The sequence below is a fragment of the Lucilia sericata genome, unplaced genomic scaffold (genome assembly GCF_015586225.1).
Source record: "Lucilia sericata isolate MDLA Ls3-8-SP2 unplaced genomic scaffold, ASM1558622v1 Contig000910F_arrow, whole genome shotgun sequence".
Classification (NCBI taxonomy): Eukaryota; Metazoa; Arthropoda; class Insecta; order Diptera; family Calliphoridae; genus Lucilia; species Lucilia sericata.
This window is the reverse complement of record NW_023994897.1, coordinates 39,673-47,500: the sequence shown is the minus strand read 5'-3', so window position 1 is coordinate 47,500 and position 7,828 is coordinate 39,673.

Sequence of the window (7,828 nt, the reverse complement as noted above, 5' to 3'; positions counted from 1 at the left end):
GTTTTCAAATGTGTCATATGTAGCATAGACTATAGAATAGGCTATAGTCTGGAATATAGCATAGTCTGGACTATAGAATATCCAGACTATAGTCTGAATATAGAATAGACTATAGTCTGGACTATAGAATAGACTATTGTCTGGACTATAGAATAGACTATAGTCTGGACTATAGAATGACTATAGTCTGGACTATAGAATAGACTATAGTCTGGACTATAGAATAGACTATAGTCTGGACTATAGAATAGACTATAGTCTGGACTATAGAATAGACTATAGTCTGGACTATAGAATAGACTATAGTCTGGACTATAGAATAGACTATAGTCTGGACTATAGAATAGACTATAGTCTGGACTATAGAATAGACTATAGTCTGGACTATAGAATAGACTATAGTCTGGACTATAGAATAGACTATAGTCTGGACTATAGAATAGACTATAGTCTGGACTATAGAATAGACTATAGTCTGGACTTTATAATAGACTATAATCTGGACTATAGAATAGATTATAGTCTGGACTATAGAATAGACTATAGTCTGGACTATAAAATAGACTATAGTCTGGACTATCGAATAGCATATAGTCTGGACTATCGAATAGACTATAGTCTGGACTATCGAATAGACTATAGTCTGGACTATCGAATAGACTATAGTCTGGACTATCGAATAGACTATAGTCTGGACTATCGAATAGACTATAGAGTCTGTACTATCGAATACACTATAGTCTGGACTATCGAATAGACTATAGTCTGGACTATCGAATAGACTATAGTCTGGACTATAGAATAGACTATAGTCTGAATAGACTATAGTCTGGACTATAGAATAGACTATAGTCTTGACTATAGAATAGACTATAGTCTGGACTATAGAAGAGACTATAGTCTGGATTATAGAATAGACTATAGTCTGTATTATAGAATAGACTACAGTCTGGACTATAGAATAGACTATAGTCTGAACTATAGAATAGAGTATAGTCTGGACTATAGAATAGACTATAGTCTGGACTATAGAATAGACTATAGTCTGGACTAAAGAATAGACTATAGTCTGGACTATAGAATAGACTATAGGCTGGACTATAGTCTGGATGATAGTCTGGACTATAGAATAGTTTATAGTCTAGTCTATGGAATAGTCTATAGTCTAGTCCATAGAATAGTCTATAGTCTAGTCTATAGAATAGACTATAATCTGGACTATAGAATAGACTATAGTCTGGACTATAGAATAAACTATAGTCTGGACTATAGAATAAACTATAGTCTGGACTATAGAATAAACTATAGTCTGGACTATAGAATAAACTATAGTCTGGACTATAGAATAGACTATAGAATATAACTATAGAATAGACCTTAATCGGGACTATTGAATATACTATTGTCTGGATTATAGAATATGCTATAGTTGGGACTGCAAAATAACTAGACTATAGAATATATATGACAAAAGTAGACTTTCTGTGGAAATGCCCATATTTGAAATGTCTATTTATAAAAAGTTTATAAATTTGGTAAATTTCAAAATAAGTTACAAATTAAGCATTAAATAAAGAAACTTAAATTCGTTTTAAATTCCATTTGAGCATAATAATATTATTTTTTAATCATTAAATGGACATTAACATGAAAAACATTAATTTATTTTCGTTAGATGCTTCAGTGATCTCAATATTTCAGTATTTTTTATAAATTAATTTAATGAATTGCAATTATGTTTTATGATGTTGTTGTAACAAATTTTTAAAAATACTAAACTGTTTAACTGATATTGTTAAATTTTTGCTGAAAAAAACTTTTCATATGGATAATATTTATAATTAAAAATAATTTAAAAACAAAATTATTCTTTTTTTTTAACTAATTTATCATGTTAATATAACGGTGTAAGGTGGCGTCGTTATAATTTATAATTTGAAAACGAATCTGATAATTTTTGCTCTAAAGATTTATTGTTATAGATAGATGTTTATACATTTTTTAAATTTATAAACTTAATTTTGTGTAAAATTAAATAATTTTATAGGAAATTCATAATAATATTTTACTTTTTGTAAATATTTCCCATGAATTTCATTTTTATTTTGATCTCTGTAATAAATCAATATTTCACAGCAATCGGTTGGTTTCTTTTTAAAATTCCACATTAAAATTGTAATGCATTTTTAATTTTAAAAAATATTGCTTTAAATTTCAAATCATTTTTACATTTTATATGTATTTTTGTGTATGTGTTTGAGCGCAACACCTCACACGCTATACATTTAGTGTGACAATGTCAATTTGACAATTAAATTTCTTTGACACGCACCAGTAAAGTAACATCCATACACAAACACAGTTGCCATATTAAATTTATAATTTTCTTTCAAGTTTAACATTTATCGATGGATGATTTTGAAATTCCAAAAACGCAAACTTAACTTCCAAAATATTCAAGGTTAATTTTAAAGAACACTACTTAACTTGCGTTTGTGATTTGAAAGAAATAAATAGTTTTCGAACATAAATTTATTTTAATACAAATGTTTTTATTTAGTTTATTATAATGTACAAATGTAGATTAATTTAGTACGAGTAAATATTTATTAACATCCATTGTATGCAGAATAAAATATTCATGAACAAAATCGTATCATAAAATTTGGGATTTTTAAAAAACACCGTCAAATATTTGTGGACATTTTAATAATATAAACCAAATGAATTTGCATTTATAGATCACTTCCTTATTTGAAATAAATATATAAAAAACACGTGCAAAAGTTATTTGTCAATGTTGCAAATAGATATATTGAGGAGTGTCCCCATACTAATTGTTTAGGTTGCATTGATTACTCTTAGTTGAAAGAGTACACTCTAACACATCTCTAACTAGTTTGAATACTGCATCTTATGGTTCAGATCTCATGAGTTTAAACTATTTAGTTGCCAATTCGTCAATCATTAAATTTCTAACAGTAAATTGAAATGTTACACCTAAGATTACAATGTCCATTATGAATTTTGAAATTTTCTTGCCTCCCATTTACTTTACAAAACTTTTTTGTGAGCAGTTCTTTTTTCTTGAATAATTTTTTAAGCAAATCATGCATAAAACATTTCTGGAATTGAACAATTGTAGGATTTTCTTAAAAACATATTTAAGTCATTATAATTGTCTTAAAATCTTTGAGGGTATAATAGGGGAGTAGTCTTACAAAATACAATTTTTCAAAATGCTGATCGGATAATTGGGAAAATTAAGATTTTAATCCTAATCTATAATCTATAGTCGAGTCTATAGTCTAGTCTATAGTATAGTCTATAGTCTAGTCTATAGTCTAGTCTGTAGTCGAGTCTATATTCTAGTCTATAGTCTAGTCTATAGTCTAGTCTATAGTCTAATCTATAGTCTAGTCTATAGTCTAGTCTATATTCTAGTCTATAGTCTAGTCTATAGTCTAGTCTATAGTCTAATCTATAGTCTAGTCTGTAGTCGAGTCTATAGTCTAGTCTATAGTCTAGTCTATAGTCTAGTCTATAGTCTAGTCTATAGTCTAGTCTATAGTCTAGTCTATAGTCTAGTCTATAGTCTAGTCTATAGTCTAGTCTATAGTCTAGTCTATAGTCTAGTCTATAGTCTAGTCTATAGTCTAGTCTATAGTAGTCTCTAGTCTATAGTCTAGTCTATAGTCTAGTCTATAGTCTAGTCTATAGTCTAGTCTATAGTCTAGTCTATAGTCTAGTCTATAGTCTAGTCTATAGTCTAGTCTATAGTCTAGTCTATAGTCTAGTCTATAGTCTAGTCTATAGTCTAGTCTATAGTCTAGTCTATAGTCTAGTCTATAGTCTAGTCTATAGTCTAGTCTATAGTCTAGTCTATAGTCTAGTCTATAGTCTAGTCTATAGTCTAGTCTATAGTCTAGTCTATAGTCTAGTCTATAGTCTAGTCTATAGTCTAGTCTATAGTCTAGTCTATAGTCTAGTCTATAGTCTAGTCTATAGTCTAGTCTATAGTCTAGTCTATAGTCTAGTCTATAGTCTAGTCTATAGTCTAGTCTATAGTCTAGTCTATAGTCTAGTCTATAGTCTAGTCTATAGTCTAGTCTATAGTCTAGTCTATAGTCTAGTCTATAGTCTAGTCTATAGTCTAGTCTATAGTCTAGTCTATAGTCTAGTCTATAGTCTAGTCTATAGTCTAGTCTATAGTCTAGTCTATAGTCTAGTCTATAGTCTAGTCTATAGTCTAGTCTATAGTCTAGTCTATAGTCTAGTCTATAGTCTAGTCTATAGTCTAGTCTATAGTCTAGTCTATAGTCTAGTCTATAGTCTAGTCTATAGTCTAGTCTATAGTCTAGTCTATAGTCTAGTCTATGTCTAGTCTATAGTCTAGTCTAGTCTATAGTCTAGTCTATAGTCTAGTCTATAGTCTAGTCTATAGTCTAGTCTATAGTCTAGTCTATAGTCTAGTCTATAGTCTAGTCTATAGTCTAGTCTATAGTCTAGTCTATAGTCTAGTCTATAGTCTAGTCTATAGTCTAGTCTATAGTCTAGTCTATAGTCTAGTCTATAGTCTAGTCTATAGTCTAGTCTATAGTCTAGTCTATAGTCTAGTCTATAGTCTAGTCTATAGTCTAGTCTATAGTCTAGTCTATAGTCTAGTCTATAGTCTAGTCTATAGTCTAGTCTATAGTCTAGTCTATAGTCTAGTCTATAGTCTAGTCTATAGTCTAGTCTATAGTCTAGTCTATAGTCTAGTCTATAGTCTAGTCTATAGTCTAGTCTATAGTCTAGTCTATAGTCTAGTCTATAGTCTAGTCTATAGTCTAGTCTATCTAGTCTATAGTCTAGTCTATAGTCTAGTCTATAGTCTAGTCTATAGTCTAGTCTATAGTCTAGTCTATAGTCTAGTCTATAGTCGTCTATATTCTAGTCTATAGTCTAGTCTATAGTCTAGTCTATAGTCTAGTCTATAGTCTAGTCTATAGTCTAGTCTAGTCTAGTCTATAGTCTAGTCTATAGTCTAGTCTATAGTCTAGTCTATAGTCTAGTCTATAGTCTAGTCTATAGTCTAGTCTATAGTCTAGTCTATAGTCTAGTCTATAGTCTATAGTCTAGTCTATAGTCTAGTCTATAGTCTATAGTCTAGTCTATAGTCTAGTCTATAGTCTAGTCTATAGTCTAGTCTATAGTCTAGTCTATAGTCTAGTCTATAGTCTAGTCTATAGTCTAGTCTATAGTCTAGTCTATAGTCTAGTCTATAGTCTAGTCTATAGTCTAGTCTATAGTCTAGTCTATAGTCTAGTCTATAGTCTAGTCTATAGTCTAGTCTATAGTCTAGTCTATAGTCTTGTCTATAGTCTAGTCTATAGTCTAGTCTATAGTCTAGTCTATAGTCTAGTCTATAGTCTAGTCTATAGTCTAGTCTATAGTCTAGTCTATAGTCTAGTCTAGAGTCTAGTCTATAGTCTAGTCTATAGTCTAGTCTAGAGTCTAGTCTATAGTCTAGTCTATAGTCTAGTCTATAGTCTAGTCTATAGTCTAGTCTATAGTCTAGTCTATAGTCTAGTCTATAGTCTAGTCTATAGTCTAGTCTATAGTCTAGTCCAGCGGTTCCCACAGATATTTACTTCGCGGACCCCTTGAAGAACTTATTTAATTTCGCGGACCCCCATACATATTTTGATATCTTATTGTTCTAAATAATTGTCCATGCGAAAATTGACCTAGTTCATTAGTCCATAGGTCTAATAAATGTAGAGATGTCATATCTATAAAATATTCCCGTACATTGAGAATATATAATATTTCAGATAGGTTTTCAATTGCATGTTTTGAAGATAGAATGACTTCTTTGTTGATATGTTAACATCATACATGGGAATTTTTCATTAAGCATTAAAATTTCATTACCATTTATAGAAAAAATTGTAATGAAAAATATTTTAAGTACCATTTAATGAAAATTATATTTTTTTCATTAGCTTTGTTCCAGAACTTTTCTGGCTAAAGAGAATTAATGAATTTTCTCTTCGTACTTATAAAAAGTACGGGAACAGAAAAAAGAAAATTTCTCTTTCAATAAATTTGTATTGAAGTTTATTCATAAAAATTTCTATTGAAATTAAAATAAAATTGAAAAACTACAATCACACATACTTTTTTTATGAAAACAAATCAAAAATATCAAACATTTTTTGTTTTCAATGTATTTTTTTAAACAAATAATTTATTTGACAATTTTTTTTCTATTTGCCAGGAAAAAATTTTCTGGCTAAAACCTGCAAGTTCTGGCAAAGAGAAAATAATTTTAATTGCTCAAATTTGTTCTCTTTTACAATTTCTGGTAAAAACCTGCAAACTTGACAAGTAAAGGAACAAAGCTATTATAACTTTTTTGATAATGGTAATGAATTTGATAATGAATTTTCAAAAACGAATTTAATTAGTATTTATAATTGTCGAAAAATATATTAAGGAAAATTTTTCGAAGATTCGAGTTTGAAAGCTTTTAAAACCAGTTCCCGTAGCCCAAATTGGGTGAAATTTTGCAGTCATAAGTACATCTGATGACAATACAATAATATGTTCGAATATTCGAAATTAAGTTCGAAAATTCGAAGTTATTTTCGAAAATTTTTTTATGTTTTTAAATTAATCTCTGTGTCAAAAAACCTAAAAAAAAAATTTCGAAAATTCGAACTCGTGTTCGAAAAAATTTTAAAGCTGTTAAAACTAGTTCTTCTAGTCCGAATGAGCTGAAATTTGGCATACATGATTTCACCTACTGACAATACATTATAATGTTCAGATATTCGAAATTAATTTCGAAATTCGAACTAATGTTCGAAAATTTTTAAAATCCATTGAATAATGGTAATGAAAATTTATTTTTAAATAATTACTAATGAAATCGTTTCATTAAAAACCATTACCATTAGACAAAATAATGCTAATGAAAAAAAAAATAATTATAATTTTTTTCAATTTAATGCTAATGAAATCGTCAATTAATTAGTCGATATAATTAACTACTCCCATGTATGGTTAACATGATGTTTAATTTTATGATCGTGAGATCTTTCATGTTCATTTTTCTTCAAGGTAGCGAAAAGGTTTCTTTATCAAATATTGTCACATGTGCTTAAGGAGTCACGTTTCAAGAATTTGTTGCGATTGCAAAGGGTGAACTGAGTAAGTGAGCTAAGTTTTCGGGAAAATAATATAAGAAAGTTGGACTTCTTCTATGTTGTTGCGGAATGCGTTATCCGCATAATATATGATTTGAACTCTTTGTTAAAGTACTGTGAATTTGGAACTTAAATTTGAATTTTAAAATATCAACGAATTATTTTACTTCATGGTTTTTGGCTACATATTTACACGAAACGCTATGGATTTTCTGATGTTAATTTAATAATATGTATTGGTCGACAAAATCAAGTTAAAATCTGTGTATCACGTCGGATTGGAATATTTATAAAGAGATGCATAAAGAGTCACCTCTGTTTTGGAAATATTAGGGATGCCAATCCCGAAATCCCGATCCCGAAAATCCCGGGATTTTTCGGGATTGGCAAATCCCGAATCCCGGGATTTGGAAAATAAATCCCGGGATTTTTTCGGGATTAGGATTTGTTTCAAAAAACTGTTTTTATTTTCTTTTTTTGAGCCATAATTTTCATTAATTTGAAAATTACGATCTTTTTTTTCTTATTTTTGACTCATGCAAAACAAAATTCCGCAGAGCTAATTTTATACATATTTGAACCTTTTATTTTTTAAAGTGGTATGAGTCCATACACATAGTACATATACATTTATT